General features: G+C 38.9%; 1 protein-coding gene across 1 annotated transcript in view; it reads left to right on the forward strand.

The window, feature by feature from the left end:
- Positions 1-17,608, forward strand: part of CLVS1 (clavesin 1) — a 100,241-nt gene that overhangs the window by 34,950 nt on the left and 47,683 nt on the right. The window lies entirely within an intron of this gene.

Raw genomic sequence — 17,608 nt, forward strand, 5'->3', positions numbered from 1 at the left:
ATCCTGTTACTTCATGGTTCAGACTGTTGAGGGGCTGCACGTCCACTTGGTGCATGCAGATAAATAGGAGCAAGCTAAAACCATGTGCTGTTGAGGGGTTAGGTAGGAAGTGAGGACAAGGCAGCTGGGGCCTGATGGGGCAACCTGAGGATGGGGCAACCTGAGGATGAGGATAAACTGTGGTGCTCAGAGAGGCCTTCAGCCCCTTCCACTAAAGTCCAAGCCCATATCTGGTGTTGGACCTGAGAAGGACTTTTTCCATAACCTTACTATTTGAGGGCATTTGATAGAATCCAAGAGCTCTTTAAGTTGGAAGGAGAGATGGAGATTACTTCTGACTCCCTGCTCAAATCAGGCATGACTTCAATCTTATACCAGTTTGCTTAAAGACCATGTTTTCCTGCTGCTACATATTTAATAGGAGAGATAAGTAATTGTTTTTCTCTTGCTTAGTACTTACCAGATATCCTGTTGTCATAAACACCTCAAGAAAAATTCTCTCTGGTGTGTTCATTTTTATTTTAACTTACATTCCAGAAAGAACAATTTGTTCAACTAATTTTTTGACTGGCAAATTATCTACAAGTAGATCATGACTGTGTCTGCTTTGTTTTATTATTAAAAAATGAGGTAGAAAAATCTTCCAGCAGTTTCAAGCTTGTGTTCCCCTTTGTGAGGAATTTTCATCTATTCTAACAAATTAGAAAGTCAAGCTGTGCAATTAGTCCTTAGGACAATGCCTTATCTTCTCCTGCAGATACTATCACTTCATACAGAATAACGTTCTGTGGTTCAAAAAAACTTCTAGTCAGAGGGAGCATAAAGCCGAGTGGCATTCATAAGTAAAGCAAATTCTAGCAAAGCATCCTTGTCTGTGTCTAAATTTAGCTTTTCCATCTATTCAGTCCAGCCTTCATCCCATCCGATTTCTGGCTGTGGCACTGCCAGGTTCTCTGCCTCCAGTTGGTTTGCATTTGTCAGCAGCAATACTGGAAGTACTGAAGCCTGGGAGTACCAAAGTTGATCTCATAATTCTGTCATTAGCCTGACATCCTGTGCTGTGCAATTGAAGGAGGCTGCCTTACTTGAGTATGCATGTGCATTTTGTTTCCTGCTTGAAGTTGAGTTACTGTTGTCTTCTTCAGGGTTAGTAAAAATCTGGCTCTCTTTGAAAGTACAAAGTGGGATAATGTGTCCTAAATTAGCTAACCACTGGCTTTGTGAGTAGTAGGAGTGGTAGGAGTTGTGAATTGTTGTCCTTTTTACCAGTTTTAGAAGAAAGACATTCATGCTTATAAAGCACATATTTAGCATACAATGATGTTGGGATTTTTTTAGTTTGGGGGGGTTTTTGGGTCTCACCATTTCTGTTGAAGTCTCTTCATCGAGACTTTGTTCTATTATTATAGTAAAAGAACTCGTGTCATCCTAATGTAAAATTTGTTTGAAATGTAATTGAAATGCAGATGAGACCTACATATTTTGGAAAAAATCACTGCATTGGAGGTCACTGAAAGTAAAAAACTCAGGTCCTGCTCCCATGAGATGATGATGTCCAAAAATAAAAGCAGATTCTTTCACTTCCTTGTTTTTTCTCATAGCTAAGGCACTGTGCAAGTACAAATCCCCAGACATGCAGATTTCATGGCTATCTCAGTCCTCCTTTCTATGAAGAGATTTTGGGTTATATAAAGTCCTGTGTAAGTCTAATTAAGTGGATAGAAGGAGAATAGTTCTCTCTTACAATTTCTCCTGGAGCTGAACCCATATGTTGCTATTTGTGCCAGGAACTTTCAGCCTCTCCCTATGTAATGGCAATTTTAATGCTGTAGCAGAACAATTTTCCTATATTTTTTTAAACTTCATTGTCTCAGACCATCATATTCTGACATATAGAATTACTTAGAAAAATAGTATTTAATAATTTATCTATTTGGGTATTTTTCTTACATTCAAATCGCTTCCAGCTAATTAATCTTTTGGCAATTCCATGTTTTTGCATTTGCCTTTATTTTTTCTCAAATTACTACTACAATGCATTACCACTAAAGTGCAGACAGCAAACATTACGCAGGTGCATATACTAATTCATCTTGAGTGGTAAAACAAACACTAGACAAATCTAGTGGACTTGGCTGCAGAAATTACTATATTGCTATTATTCAGGCTGCTCAGTTTCAAACACCATAAAATCTGTATATACTTAGAAAGATGAAGTAGGAGTTACATCACCAGGTTGCTGAATGCACATTTTGCTCAATACTACTCCTTGTTCTGTATGGATTTCTCTATATATTGCATCACACAAGACAGTTCATTGTATCTCAGTTGCATTATTTAATGACCTAAAAATGCCCTTATGCCTCCACTTCAAACAACAGTAGTTCAGATGTTAAATAAGTATTTGTACAGTATAGCAATTCTCATCATGTCACAGCAGTGTGGGGACAAATGTCTTTGTAGTGCCTAAGCCATCTCTGATTAACAAGCTCTGCTGTTTTAGAACAAGACAATTGTCACTGTATGTTTTGAGCTCTTGCTGTACTGCTTCCTAGACCTTACAAATCTCTTGAATTTTAACATGTTAAATGCAAGATTTTCACGTGGATGGAAAGGTGGGGAAAGAGATGTGTCTAAAAAAATATATTTTGCCAAAAACTTTCTGAGTTTTCGCTTCTAATCTTCATTCTTTTAATGTGAAAAGCTTTCCCCCTTCACAGTATGTTTTTTCCTCTGTTTTCTTCATCTGTTTTCTTCATCTGTGAAGTCACAGTTCTTTGTGTGTCGTGCTGAGCCTATAATTATCTTAGGATGGTAGACAAAATTTCATTGTGGCTAAAATTAACCAGAGACTGTCATTTTGGCATTTTGCATAACAGAACAGAAGCATCAGAGTCCAACAGCAAAGGTCAGAAACCCATGTTACAGTAGTGATGCAGGTGAAGCATGTCAGAAATGGTCACTTCTCAGTACGCAGGAAGTTTGCTACTGACCACTGCATTCAAAGACTCTAATAATCCTGGAAAGCAAGGCTGAAGTGTTGCAGTGAACACAGCCTTCATGCCCAGTGAAGCCCAGACATTTCTTAAATTTAAGGCTGGTTTGTTTCTGCTCTGAGGATGCAGTTGGTTGGTCCCCAGACAGGACTTTTGATTTCATGGTGCACCAAATAGCATAAAGAAACACTCTTTGTTCCTGCCTTATCCAACACCAGAGCTACGTACTGAGTTTGTGTATGTGCATGCACGGAGCCATTTAGAAATTCCCCCAGCCAGTACTCTGAATTGAAATGCAATAACTTCTCAATAGCATCCAGAAATCTTCCAAAACCTTCAAAACAGCAGAAGGTTTGACCTTGCCTGCCATTTTTTTGTGAAAGCCAAGACAGAAATCTATGCTCTATCAAGGCCCAACTGAGTGGCTTATAACACAAATCACCAAACTGGATTCAAAATTGACCTGAAGATCAGGTTTGCACTCCAGAGTACCCAGTACTGCCTTACCTAACAGGTAACTTGCCCCAGGGCTGTCTCAAGGTAGTGAAACAAGAAATAGGGTGAATGGTTATTTCCTGGCTGTATTCTTTCTTTCTCTGACAGTTGTGTCACACGCAGGTGTCCTCAAATGTGATTACAGTGGCTCTTAAGAAATAAACCATATTCCTACTTTGTGACAATGATGAATCACTGCAGGGGTGGTCTTTAGGGTTCAACAAGGCTTTGATTCAAATTTCACAATCATTGCACTGAACAGCAGTAACAAGAGGGAACAACCAAGATCTGCAAGCAAGAATTTGTCTCCAGAGTTTCACTGGCAATAACTTGACAGAAGATTTGACCAAAAAAGGATAGTAGGGGAACAATTAAATTTAAGTTATCTTTAGTTTATCATAATCCAGCAAAAATTTGAAGCTAGTATTTCTGTGAGGCGGGGAAAATGAAAGGAAATCAATGATGCTTGGCTTTAGAACACTTTGATCAGATACTGGTACAGACAAAAATCTTTAAAAAAAATCTTCAAATAAAGGAAAATTATTCCCTGTACCTTTGACAAATTTCTAAGATTCTCTTAGAAAATTGTCAAAGGTACATTTGCTAATGCTACAAAATAGCATTAATGTTTAGATTAAATCAGAAGTTAAAGCTAAAAGGTTTATTTGGAGATTATTGCACTTCAAAATCTAGAATTAGATTCCAGTTTATGAAAAACTCAGCCTGTTAAGAACTATATGAAGCTTTTTGATCTTTAACATGAGCAATAGATTTTGAAAGTATTTTTTTTATTTCTTCCTACTGTAATTTTGTAGAATCAAGAAACCTAATGTCAGTTCAATTATAGGAGTAAATTATTTGTCTTTTGGCATTATCTTATACAATTAAATATTTTTCATGTGCTTTTCATTTGTGCTTCAGAAGGAAGAGCTACAATATTAAAAATGCTCAAAAGTGAAGAAGAATATAGATCTTAAAGGAAAAAAATGCAGTCCAATATTATGCCAAAGGTGTAATATTTTTGTATGGTTTTTTTTCCAAATCATAATGAAAAATATGAAGCTTTAGAGATGATAAAAGTATTCAAGTCAGAACCTTTTTTTTCTGGAACTATGCTGTATTTTCAGAATGGTGTTATTACAGTGGAACAGATTTCCAAAATTATCTGGAAATATGTTTGTTTCAAAAATTTTTATCTGGGAATCAAAATGCTTAATAATCTATTCCATTATGAGTGGTAGGAAACATGTGATTTCTGTCTTAACTGTTAGTATTTCTTGCTTTTTGAAGTTTGAATTCAAGTGAAGGTAATGGAACAGTGCTTCAGAGCATCATGGCCTGGCTTAATGGGCATAATTAAATATTTGTTACAGTCAAGCAGGGCATCTGAACACAATCCAGGCAGTTCTTGAGTATGTGGAGACTTCACCAAGCCCTCTGCCCTGAAAACTTGATGTCTGGAGCAAGGAACTGACTCTCCTTTCCTTGCTTAAACACATTGTACTCTGAATCCCGAAGTAAATGTGATCCCTTGTCTGAATAAGTACTTCCAGTGGAAATCTTAATGAGTCATGTGAAGGATGTAGGATATAAGATGCCTGGCATACTGAGTATAAAATAAAACTCTTCTTTCCACAGAGTTTCTGAACATAATATTGCTGCTACTTGAAAATATAGGGTGAGTGAGAATTGTAAAAAAGCTGATGAACACTCAGCCTTTCTGTAGAAATCTGTAGTGTAAGGTTAAGTCTGCCTGTGCTATAAATATCCTATGATGCTATTATGTCTCCACTGGTATTTATAACAGGTCATATTCATAGAAAGACAGAGCTCTGTCATTGCCTACTGAAGTCAGAACAGATGAAATCCTCAGTGACAGAAGCTCTGCAAAGAAAACCATATACAGGCTCATGTATCCACTGGCTTGCACAAGGACAAGCCAAAAAAACATTAGCACCTCATATAAAAAGACCCTCAGTGTAGAAATAACAGTTTATCTCTTGGAGATTGACTGCAGATTCAAAAGTTGCTCATTCAATTGTTTAAACAATTTGAAAAACTGTTCCTCACTTTTCATGACAAAAGTGAGCAGAGAGCTGAGGCCAGTTGCTGGAACAGTGTAACTGGCTTTGGTCCTGTGCACATCTGCAGAGAAATTATGATCTGTGGCAGCTAAGAATCTGCCCCTCTTTCCCTTCCCCTGTTAGAAAGAAAGGTACCTAAAGGCAGACATTTTTTTTGCATATTTATGTCCAGAATTTAAAGACTAGTAAAAAATTAGGGAAATACTTAGATTTTGGAATTTTGCAAAGTCTTGTCATTATCTTCCCCGGGATAGGGAAATTGAAGAAAAAGGGACATTCTAGGCTGGGTCCTTGAAGATTGATAACTGTACCTTTAGTAGTGTCCTACCAGAGGACGAGAGATTTCCTCAGAATACAAAAGCAGGGTGCTCCCATGTTGTAATCACAGTGTATTCACGTGTCCAAAGGTGTGTTGCAGCTTCCCAAAGAAGAGTCCCTGTTAGTAACTTTAGAAGATCTGCTTGAAACTCAATCTTATTTTCATAGAGACAATATGAGCTATATAAACATGGATTAACTTACAGAAGGGGACCTACAAATCTGGTCTGTGAAGGAAATAGTGACCTCCTCCCAGCAGAATGATTGAACTTTCCTAAAATGAGACAATTTCAAGTTCTAATGACCTTCAGCAACTGGAAAGTGCCTAAAGACCAGAATTTATCAGATACTGTAAGATGCAATTGGATATTCTCTTTCCTAAACATATGCAGCAAAAATACTTTCTTGGTTTCAAGTCCACTACTCATATGAGACATTAGACTGCATATACACAAGTATTTGAATGAAATAATTTGCAATATGTACACATAAAAAGCGTACCATTTTTTTTTTTCATTAAAGGCTGCCTCCAAAGTTCCCAAATCTGTTTACCTTGCTACCTTTTCCTTCAGTATTTGAATGTGCTTCATGTTAGAGACCTGTGTTGGAACATGAAGCCACAGCTAATGATGAGCATTTAGCATCCATTGAAAGAAGGTCAGTTTGAATCATTCCAGAAATGCTCATGCTATCTGTCTCCAGCAGCTGTTGTGATATGTAGAGTAAGTACTCTCTGAGCTGCCAGTGAGGGAGCCTTTGAAATTAAAGGAGATGAAAAGAGGAATTGACTCATTTTACATTTAAAAAGGTAGATAAACAGACTTCACTCTCTCCAAGAGGAGGCCTATGTTCATTATGTGTCTATCATCTCTAGGGAGTTGACTGGAACAAGGAAAAAGCAAAGGATAGCAGGCTGTAGACTCACATTTTTCACTTGAATACTGGAATTAACTGCCTAGTAAAATTGATCAGCCCTGCCATGTTTATCAGTTGGATGCTTTGGAGCTTTTGGCTGTAAGTAAAGGACAATCTGCAAATGTTAAATTTTTTAATGCCAGTTATTACATTTTAATAAAGATCTCTCCAAGTTGCTGATAAGCATTAGAAAGAAAGAAAATACTCTTTCAGTCCCAGCAAGGAAATGTGAAAGTTTATTGCAGTGAGTCTGCCTTGAACAGAAAGTACCTGTTTCTTAGTGGTAGACAGTAAAAAATTAGCCTAGAGCTAACACCAGTCATGCTCAAACCTTCCCACCAACATACACGTAAACAGATCATGTTATATGTTGAATGTTTCTTTCTGTCATAAAATATGAAACTGGCTTAATGTACTTGCATTAAATTACATTATCCCCGTTCTTCATAATTTCATAAAATTACAGGAATGATGCATCAGTAATATGTTTAACTTTTTTTACAACTCCGAAAGCTTTCTCCTTTTTAGCATGAGAAATGAGTGAATGCTTCCTGAAGAGAGTATTTACTTACAGGTAATTTCTTGCTGCGACAAGTATACACGGTGATTATGCAAAAATATGAAATAGATTGCATATACAAGACTAGCTTGGAAAGAGACAGGAATAGTGACAGTCCAGTGAAAGCTATGTGGGAACAGAGTTGAAGTAGGTGCTATTTTGTCTGAGATATGGGGTGGCAATGGAGGTACATGTGTATAGGGAGATGGAGGGAGTCAGAGCAGGAGGAGTCTGATATGACTGCACACAGTGGCAGAGATTACCCCCCGAGCACAGGTAGACAAGGACTTGGCTCTCTCTAGGAGAAGACTCGTGCTGGAGCCTTCACTAACAACAGCAGAACTGAAATCCACATCTCCAGGGAAGACAGCTGTGGCAGGATAAGATCAGCAGTTCCTTTACCCCTCTGGCTCACAGCCCTGTCTTTAGCACATGCCTTCAAGGATGTGCTGCATCAGTGGAACTGGCTGTGGGTCTCTGACTGCTGCTGTGGAAGACCCAGCAGCTCAGCTCACACAGATGCAGGAGAGGGCTCTTGGCAGGACTCTGTGTTCATTCTGCTCCTCTAAGCAAGGTAATTTCTAGTGCAAGTTTTTTAATAAAAAGCTGCTGTCAGAAATATTTTAAAATTCTGCAGAAAGGCAATGATTTTTAGAAACATTTGCCTACTTGTTTTTTGACTTGATTATGTGCAGAAAACTAGGACTTTTCTGCACACATAACAATTTTCTTTAAAGCCTCATGTATTATTATCTCCTCCTCAACAAAGGAACGTAGAAATTCCTCAGACCTTGTAAGATCATACATATTTGTATGGCCATACATATTTGTATGGCAAATATGTGTGTGATCAATGTGGTCAAAAGAGACTACAAAGCTTTCAGTAAGTTTGAGGTGAAGTCCCAGCTGATGCAAGTGGAACTTTTACCATTGTCTTGATGGAGGCTGGAATTTCATCCCTATTAAATCATGACAGAAAGTGATTTTCCACTTCAAGAGAGATTTCTAGGCTTGCACAAAATGTCCCTCAATGTCTGAGCACTTTTTAGAAATTCTGTACATCAAATAAGGACATTTGCTTAGTGATCTTGAAGAACTCAATTTTGTTCTCAAATATTTTTACGTCTCTTCTTAACCATGTGGAACCTTACAATTAAACAAGCATTCCTGAATAGCAGGGGTTTCTTGATGTAAAAATGTCAACCTCAAACACCACAGTCTTCCTAGGAATGTTGAAAATACGAAGAAAAATATTCAGCCTATTTCCTTCTCCCCTCATCTCTATCCCTTGCCCCCACTAAGCCCTGGTTTCAGCAAATGGGCAAATGGACATTTTCTGAGAAAAAGAAAACCCAGCATTTCAGTGGAAATTCATCCAGTAGTTCTACTTCCCTGTAATTCAAAACTTCCTATTATTTGTTCAGGATGTGTTTTCATCCCTTTCTGGTAGACATATTAGACCATTAGACCATTTGAATGTACATTCTGATTTTCAGTCTGAGCACACTCCCACTATTACAAACTGTTTGCAGTGGAATCAGTTTAAAGCAAAGCCAAAGGGTAATAAAAATAATTTCCATTTCAGAGGAGACTTTCTGACCAACTCCAATCTACGTGCAATAAAAATTCAGCAAAGAAACCACATAGCTAACACAAGTATAATTACATTGCAAATATTCTTCAAATAGCAGATACATTTAGAAGGTCATTAGATTGACAGTTTTGCAGAAGAAATGCAGAAGTATGAATGTATATGTGATGAGCAAAGTACTTGATGGCTGTGTAAGAATTACAGAGGAAAACAGCAGAAATTTCAATGAACTGAAAATAGAATGCAAGCTTGCCTAGGCTTGTAGGGTAAGATAAATTTTATTCTTCTGTTTTCCAAGAGAATTTAGAAGCATCTTAGAATTAGTAAGTGTGCTCAGTAGCATATATGTGCCCAGTGTCTGGAAGAAATGGTTTCCTGTGGCTTGGTGTTTATGTAAATGGACACCTGCAGCTGCTACAAAGGGTCCCAGTCCAATTTCTGTGTGAAGTTTCCTGAAGATTCCCACTAATAATCCAAACTTTGTTTGGTGTCCCTTAGAAATACAGAGAACCTGAATAGAATTCTGAGGAAACAACATCTCCTCAGTATAACACGGACAACATTAAACTCCTTGTGATGGTCCTTGCCTTTATCACATAATTTATCAATCTCATTGCTAAGTGCAAGGAAAGCTGCAAGGAGACAGTCTTAAAGAGATAAGGATTCCTGAATCTGCAGTGGAACTGAAATTAATTAATTGGTACAGATAAAGGTTCTGACTTAATTAATCACTGTAAGTGGGCTTCCTGTTAACATTGGAGACAACATCTACCAATCATTCTCTCTAAAAAAAAAAAAAAAAAAAAAAAAAGGATTAACTTTTGCATTCAAAACCAACCAGGCAAACTTCATTTTCTGTTGCTGGCCACTGTCTTTGCTTAAACTGAGTCCATGATCTCTGCAGCGTGGAGACTGTAGTCATTTGCCACTGTGTGTGAAAGAGCTTCTGGGACAACATTTCACACATAAATAAATAAATAAATACCTACTTTGGCCAGAAGACCTCTGTCTTATCAAAAGTGAGATCAGCTTGGTTTCCCTGTAAGATTCTAGTTTATGTTTTTAGTATCACCCCACATATTCCTATCTGACATGGATATGTGTGTTCAACGGATTTTCTTATCATCTTGTAATATTTGCTGCTCATGGAAGAAGGACTGCAAATGCTAGAGGAGTTCAACCACAGCCACCAAATCAGCTAGCCATTATCTGTTTTTTCCACTTTCCAACCTCCCAGCTATTTCTCTACCTTTGATACTGCTTTCTCCTCTAAATATTAAAAGAAAAATAAAACTGTGAGGTAAACCAGGTGTGCAAGGTGTGTATTCTGTGGTGCTGAGCTCTTATGGCCAACAGAATTAGGTATTCAAACACACAAAATATAATTAACTATTCAAGAAATTTCCCCCCTCCAATTTGTTATACATGCCTGAATGAGTGTTAATGGGGTCACATAGCTCTTTGAACTGCTGCTGACAGAACAATAAAGAGTTCCTGTGGTTTTCAAGAAACAGCACAGTATAATTTTGCTTGCTTTGCAAGGGCATTTCTTAATGATATCATTATACCCTCTAAACTCCTGGTCCACTCTCAGAAACTCACAACACTTCAAATGACAAGTTACCTTCTCTTCTCCCCGGGAGAATTGAATCTCAATTATAATTTATAATGTGTTACTTACTCAGTGAATATTCCTTTCCTGTGCCTCTGAGAGGTGCCAGCTATGATATTTTAATGAAGCACCCCTGTTTTATAGCTTCTCTACTCTGAAACTGGAACAACATCATTTAAAGAGCTAGACCTTTTACCCACTTGGCTGAGTGAGGAAGGCAAATACATTCAATTTGAACTGTCTTAAAAGACAATGAAAATAACTTAGGTTTGTCTCTGTTCCAGAGATGTTACACCTGGACAGTATTGCCTGAGAATATATAAGTAACTTCACCAGTAAATTCCTGTGATAAAATTAATTCAAATGTTTAAAATATTTTATTTTGACTGCTTGCACTACTTTGAGCTCGTTTATTTTCCAATGATATTCTAGGCAAATTAGCTCAAGAATGTTTGTTAATCTAACAAAATAAGTGAACATTGTTATCAGCTTGAGTAAATTTATTTGGTATCTACCTCTAAGGATTGCTCAGCTTTGTGTGTGTATACAGGGGGAGAAAAAGAAAAAAAAACAACCCTTTGTAGTAATGCATTACTTTTCTTTGAAGCCTGTGCAGAAAGTACATCTGTAAGATGCCAGGTTTAGGCAGAATGAAAGAAAAAGTCAGGAAATAATCTTGTATGCTTATAGGAGATTTTGTAAATTAGTAATCTTTGATGATTTTTTTTTAATTGGAAATTTTACGTAGTACAAATTCTGTAATAACATCAGAACATGATTTTCAGAAATTAGCTTTCAATGGCAGAGTGTTTCATTGGACACTCACATTGTTGAAAAGAAATACATGAATTAAAGGCACTTCTGAACAGTTTTTTGTCAGGCTGCAGTTTCCCCTCAGAGCAGTATCTCAGATCTGGGTCTGCTCAAATTGCCCTGGACTGGTCAGTAGACATGCATGCCTTTGGCAGAAACACGGACAAGCAATCAAGGATTTCAGTGCAGTGAATGCTCATTTATGTCACAAGCAAAACAAACCTGATTGTGGTAACCACAGGCAAAAATTGTTGTCTCCTTTGTTTTGTATATTTGTGTATTTGGGGGTGGTGTCCAAGCCCAGAGAGCAGCTCCATGCCACCTCTCCCCAGACCCTGGAGGCTATGTTTTCAAGGCAGACCTCTTTGATCTGGGCTGGCTGGCACACTAAAAGAAGATGTGAAATAACTCTTGGCAGGAACATTTCACTAACAATGAAACATCTGTTGATTTCTGTGTAGATTACATCCTTTGGAGAAACCTGCCACCTCAGTAGGGACAGATTTGGAAGATGTGACATAGGTGAAGTTTTTCAACCCTTCTGATTTCTTTGCCATTCAGCTGTTGTTGCATGTGAAGCAGATCTTGCATCTTCTAAAAGATTCAAAACGCTGTTTGAACATGCTAAATGCAGCAAACCACCAACTTGAAAATGATCTGTCTTTTTCTTTTTATCTACCTTTTTGTACTTTCAGTCATGAGCTGACTTTTCCCTTGCATTTCTCCAATCATTAAAGCACAACAGAGCTTCACAAGCTGGAGTGTTGTTACATTGCCATGATGGGACATTTTGTGAAGCAGAACAGATAATGCCATCTCTCTTTTTTGGGGGGTTGAGTTTTGGGGGTTTTTCTGATTGGTTTATTAGGCAGTTTTTTTGTTCAGTGTCAGAACGATGTAAATTAGCTCCACAGCAACACATCAAACATAGGCTTCCTGTTGGGAAGTAGTTTATCAACTAACTGAAGATCTGATCCCATTCAATATGGTTAAAATGAGCAAACACACAACCACTATCTCTCCCTGATCTCCCCCAAAAGAGGGAAAAAACTAATCCTGGAATGAAATAAAAAAGTCTGAGCCAATGCAATGTAAGCTAACAGGAAATCATTAGTTGTATACTGCCCACCCTCTCTAAGCTACACATTTCATTTTGAAACAAATCTCTGCTTGGAGACATCAGTAATTATTTCCATTTATTTTCTGCTTCAGCGATATGTAAAGCTGCAGTTTTGATATAGCTTGCCAAATGCCTGTGTTGATTTACATGAAAGGTTCACAGGAAGCAGAAATATTTGCCTGAGGGATAAAAATAAACATAATCAAGCAAACAAGATGCTAGTAAAAATGTAGTAAATTCTGAAATTCAGTGGAAAACTGACAGTATTTCTCCCCGTGCTTATCTAAGCATGACCATGGCAGAGCATGGAGCATTCAGTCATCGCCACTGACCCATCACCTGCTCCTAAGAGGCACTGTTGTCTCTTTTGCAGAGGACAGAGTGAAGGCCTGGTGGGTGGGGGCAGGAACTGCTGAGCTGAAGGTCTATTTTCCCTTTTGTAATGCTGGAGTGAGCACTGCTGATGGGAAGAGCAGGGAGGGGAGAACCACAGAGGCTTTTTCTCCATTCTCTTGAGCAGCCCCACACACACTCACGGTGTCCTGGTGTCAGGGAAACCAGTGACTGTGACCATGAGATGAAAGGGAGACTGCAACACTATTACTCCTGTCACCAAAAACCAGGAACAGCAAAAGACTCCTGAATTCCCCAGCTGTGCTCTGGAAAACCACACAGTCTTCCCCAGTGCTTTTCAACTTTGCAGGAGTCCTGCACAAACCACAGGAATCAAAGGGGAGGGAGTTTCATCCAGACCCCTTCTGCTACTGCTGCGTTCTAGCTGGCTTTCTTTGAGGAGTGCTTGGAAAGCTCACAGCAGGTCCCCTTCTCCAGGTGGGCAAGAGACTGTCAGTCAAGGCAGCTGCTTCATAATACCCGTACTGTCTCCCTCTGAAAACATCCCAAAACCCCACACTCCTGCTCTCTTTTATCTCCTTAGGCCCATGGATTTTTGTTTGTAACAGATATGGAAGTGCAAAAAAAATTTAAAATCCTTATTTTGCGTTTGCAGTCTAGACTTGGAGTCTTTGAGGTGCTTGCAGTTAATGTCTTCAAGATTTGGTTGGCTGCCATTAATGCTGGAAAAAAATCTCTCCCCATGTGAATAAAATCCAGGCTTTCATGTCATATCACAGGACTTTAATGCTCAGCTTTAAGAGAATCTTTGAAAATCACAAATTTTGTTTCCAGTGCTGATTCTGTGTCTCCACAGAATATGTTTTACCTACATCCTCTCTCCCTTGCAAGGCCCACTTGTGAGCTGGCTGTTGCTGCTGGCCTCACAGAAGAGACAGCTGTGTTGGTTATGGCTGTGATGGGAATGGAGTGGAGGCTTGGTTGGATGGAGGAGGAGGAGACATGGATGGAGAGGCACAACCTCTCTCAGCCAAATAACACAAAGAATCCATTGCCCTAAGCAAGGTTTTGTGATCAGCTCCATCTCTTTCCTCATCACCAAATTCACATCAGTGTCTTTTCTGATTGGGAATGTTATTTATTTTCAGCTAAAGTAGCTCATTACAAACGACATCCTCCTTTGGATGTAGTCAAAAGGACCCTCTGGTGTACAAGATGTACAAAGACCCTCAATGCTTACTTTTGCAGTGACAATGAGGGCTGTTTATTCTCTCAGACTGAAAGGTTAATATTTAGGAAATAATTTTCTCCCTCTTTACATCAGAGGAACAGGTCTTACCTAGAGCATGAAGGGCTATGTTGCCATTTGTTCACACTAGCACTAAAGAACCAGACCAAAACAACAAGCCTGATTTTGCTGCCACTTGTACACCTTCTGAATTCCCATGAAATGGGGATAAATGAACAGGGAAGAACCTCCCTTTTTTCCTGATTTAGCTGGAAAAACAGCTCATCTTGTCCATTAAAAATGGGCACAGTTTGATTTGAAGACCGTGCATTCAGAAAATTGTTCTAGTGATATTAGACACCTCTTACTCTTCCTGTTGAAAGACCACTTCTGACCAGAAAAAAAGCGATGTGTGCTATCAGCCACTACAGCATCTTGTCTAGGAGTGCAGTAAATCTTCCACCACCTGAGCTATGCTAGTGAAGGCTTTCAGGCTTACTTGTAGTTGTGTGCTATCCCTAGCTGGATTTACTGGACAGTTTTCAGCCACCACTTGCTGAAAATTTAGTTCAGATCTTTGCTGAACTCAGAAAGTCCAGACCAAGTTTCCATCTTGCTTTATTCTGGCATTTTAAGCTCTACATGGTTGGAAAACATGATCTTCTACTTGTTCAATTCCACTCCATAGCTTTTCAAATTCACAGTGTACTTCTACTGTTGTAAGCTCTGTTATACCCTGGGTTATACCCTGGGTTTTTTGTCCCAGTCTTTTAATACTGGCAGCAAAGTGAGGCTAGGAGGAAAATTAGCATGTACAACTTACAATGAAGCACATGTGTTCTTTTACCAGAACAAATGAGTTTTCAAATAGGAAAAGGTCTAAATGAGGAACGTAGCAGAGTTTTGTTATCTGTGAGGTCCTTGTACCTCCTCACACAGCTATTTTATCACAAAAAATGGATTAATAAGGTGCTGATCCATTACTGTATCTGCAGAGTGTCTTAGTGTGCTATAAATGGAGGAGAACAAAATGCCTTTTTCAAAGGTGCAAACAGGTTTAATAAAGTGGTTAATCAAATAAGCTGCATTCTGTTTGCAATGATAGATCTCAATGGGAAGAAAAAAATGGTTCAGTGAGAACTCTGCATCCTCCATGAGAAAGGAAGAATGGATAAACAAACATCACTGAGCTAGCACCCCTGGTGTAAGTGGAAAGGAAAAAATGTTTTAATTTGAAAAGCAACTGTGTGCTATCAAGAACTGGTAGTGAGTTTTTGTACTCTGCCTCATGTTCCACTCATCACAACTTTAAAGCCTCCTGTGAAACAAGAGAGATTTTTGCTGACCCAGCAGTCTGTCAGCAGGCAGCTGGGCTTCAGGGCACGCCGTCAATGGCATGGCAATTATTTACAGAGAAGAACAAGTAACCTCTAATTCGTTGGGTCTTAGTTGCCTTCCACCTCCCCCACCTTCTTCATAAACACAGGACTAAAGAGAGGAAAATAAACCTAAAAATGCTCTCTTTGTTGTTAGAGGCAAGGGGTGGGGGGGAATGAAAAAATTACATGTGCATTTTCTCCAGCTTTATTTTTCAAATCCTATTTAAAAAAGAAGTTCCAGATCGAATTGTAGAGTAAAGTAAGGAAATACAGGGTCTAAATGCATCTGGTTTTCCTAAAATAGATCTTATTTTTTATTTGTTGCATCCTTTTAAACTATATTTCTAGGAACTGCAACCTGTATTTAGACTCTCCCTATGAGATGCAGGAGTTGGGTCATTCCCTCTGGGGGAGCAGTAAGGGAAGAGGCTCTGTAGTGGAGGAAAGTGGGCTCAAAATCCCCTGGAAGTTCATTGTAGTGGGTGTAGATGTTGGCAGATGGTTCAAGCAGAAGTGAGAGGTCCAAAGATGGAGAGCTAAGCAGCCATCACTGCCAGGAGACCAGTATTTGGGGTTTCTGACCTTGGAGTGGTGAGGGAGGGCAGTGGAGAGTCTGGGATGGAAGAGCAGGGAAGCTGAGGTGTTTAGGCAGAAGGATGTGTGGAGCAGAAGGTTGAAAGGGCTGAGGAGACTCAGAGTTAGGTGATGCTCTAGACAGATTTTTGGGTCAAAGAGGATGGGTGGTCTGTTATGCACTAAGAAGTTTTGTGAAACTGATCCAAGATGGATATGCGGAATTAGAAAAAAAAACAAAACCAAAAACCAGGAATGAACTTTGGAGTCATAAGAGCTGTGGGCTGTGGTTCAGTGGAATAGGTAAGGGGTCTCCAAGCTTGTTAAGCCAAAAGGGATAGGCAAAGCTTAACAGGTTGTGTGGGATATCTATGGCACATGACTCAGGCGTTCTTGCAATGATCCTGTTTGAAATGGGAAACACACATCACATCCTTTGGCAAAGGAACCTTCCTTTTTCCATATCACCAGGGCCACTAGGACCTGTCAGATGGTCTACAAGAAGCCTGCAAGTGCAATTAAGCATTTAGTCAGCTTTAATATTTCATAATATTGCAAAAAGTCTGTATCTAGACCTTGCTGATTTCCCTAAATATAGAAAAGAGAGTTGTTTGAAACAGGAGGGGGCTGTGGAGGTTACCCTCCCTTTATCACACTCTCAATTACCATGTGAAGCCAAAAGGATCTTAACACTACATCCAAAGGAAAATGCCATCAGTGTTTTAAGTAGCATGAATAGTCAGGGGGGTTTTCTCACTCCCCAGATCTTCTTCTGGCAACAGAGCTCAGCACCAGCTGGCCTCCATCACTCCTAGGAGAGTCTTTCTAGTATCAAAAGCTTAGAGGACCATATTTCACTGAATCATCATTTTTTTCTAGCACAATTTGTGTGTATTCATACATAACAGTTCTTTGAAAAAAGGTCAGGGCTATGATTTTGAGTAAGCTAATTGGAGTTGAAAGCAGTGTCAGCTCCAGAACAAGTTCTGAGGACAGCTGCGAGCGTGCCTCTCTGCTGCAGTACCTCTCTCTCTACCAGTCAGCCTCCTAGAGTTAAAAAGCCCACAAATTCATAAGCCTCTTAATGTAAACACTAAGGAACTGGTATTTCTTTGTATTTTCCCTTTTTCTTATTGAGATTGGAAGGATTTCTACTTTGAAATCTCAAAATCCCTAATGATTGGCTGCATATACTTCTGTATTCCGAAATTATTTTTTTTTCCCAGCTCCTGATCTGGAGCCTTCTCCAGGTGCTGGTAACAAACAGGTTAAAACTTTAATCTGCCCTATGTTTATTGTAGCTACAATCATAAAAATAGGAATGGTATACTTGTTCATAGTTTAATCAATACCCATATCTCTTTACCTACCTTTGGATTTTATAAATTGAATTGTCAATACTACGGTGCCGGTACATTTCTTAAAGTTCATCAGAAGATTTGAATACGTGTGGCTATTTTAATCTAGATTTGGAAAATACTCCTTGTGTTACTCTATTTATTTTGCTCCTTATATCCTCCAGTTCAAACCTCTAAAATCCCCCTCCCTACCTCACAGAAGTCCTTTGCTGC

The sequence above is a fragment of the Passer domesticus genome, chromosome 1 (genome assembly GCF_036417665.1).
Source record: "Passer domesticus isolate bPasDom1 chromosome 1, bPasDom1.hap1, whole genome shotgun sequence".
NCBI lineage: Eukaryota > Metazoa > Chordata > Aves > Passeriformes > Passeridae > Passer > Passer domesticus.